Raw genomic sequence first — 699 nt, 5'->3', positions numbered from 1 at the left:
TCATTTCATCAAAGCAAACTACAAGCTCAAAATCATTTTTGATACCAAAACTATACCACAAAGCCTGCAAATATGCTATCTGGTGCTCTTCCATAACCACAGAAATTGAAGGAATATTTGCTATCATTTATAGTTTGATTCTATATTTAAGTAGCAAAAGAGAGGTCACCAAGTATACAATATGTCATTTAATAAGAATGTGAGTGCTCTCCTCACATATATTTTTTTTAAAAAAAGGAATGATACAGAGAAGCCTAGCATATCTCCTGTGCCAGGATGATATGCAAATTTGTGAAGTGTTCCATATTGGAGGGCAGAAAAAAAGAATGTGAACTAGTTCTATAAAAATAAGGGTACCGAATTGTCTCTGGATTGAAGTTGAAAAAATTCCCAATGATTATAATTTTCACCTGCAACATGATATTGCTGTTTTAAATTTGTCAAACTTAAAAAATTTAAAAGAATAGGATAAGTATATCTCAAGTTTTTTTGAAACTGAACTCTTGAACTCACTTCTCAAAAAAAAAAAAGCTTTTTGTTTAATAGACTGTCATGTAAATTCAAATTCAAGCGGATAAAGAATGTTTACAGAAGAGAGTGAATAAAACATGAAAACCATGGAATTTTAAACAGAGTTAATGCTGTAGGGAAATGTATTAATACTGCATTTGTAGAAAAATATGGGAATTTGATGAGGAA

At 30.3% G+C, this 699-nt stretch overlaps 1 non-coding gene across 1 annotated transcript; it reads left to right on the top strand.

The window, feature by feature from the left end:
- The first annotated feature begins 205 nt into the window (after positions 1 to 205).
- On the top strand, positions 206 to 311 carry LOC129494461 (U6 spliceosomal RNA). The gene has a single exon (XR_008661355.1). It is a non-coding gene; the product is annotated as a U6 spliceosomal RNA (small nuclear RNA).
- The last annotated feature ends 388 nt before the right edge of the window (positions 312 to 699 follow it).

This window comes from Nyctereutes procyonoides, unplaced genomic scaffold (genome assembly GCF_905146905.1).
Source record: "Nyctereutes procyonoides isolate TBG_1078 unplaced genomic scaffold, NYPRO_anot_genome, whole genome shotgun sequence".
In the NCBI taxonomy this organism is placed as follows: Eukaryota; Metazoa; Chordata; class Mammalia; order Carnivora; family Canidae; genus Nyctereutes; species Nyctereutes procyonoides.
Note: the sequence above shows the minus strand (reverse complement) of the source record. Positions and strands in the feature narration are given on the sequence as shown.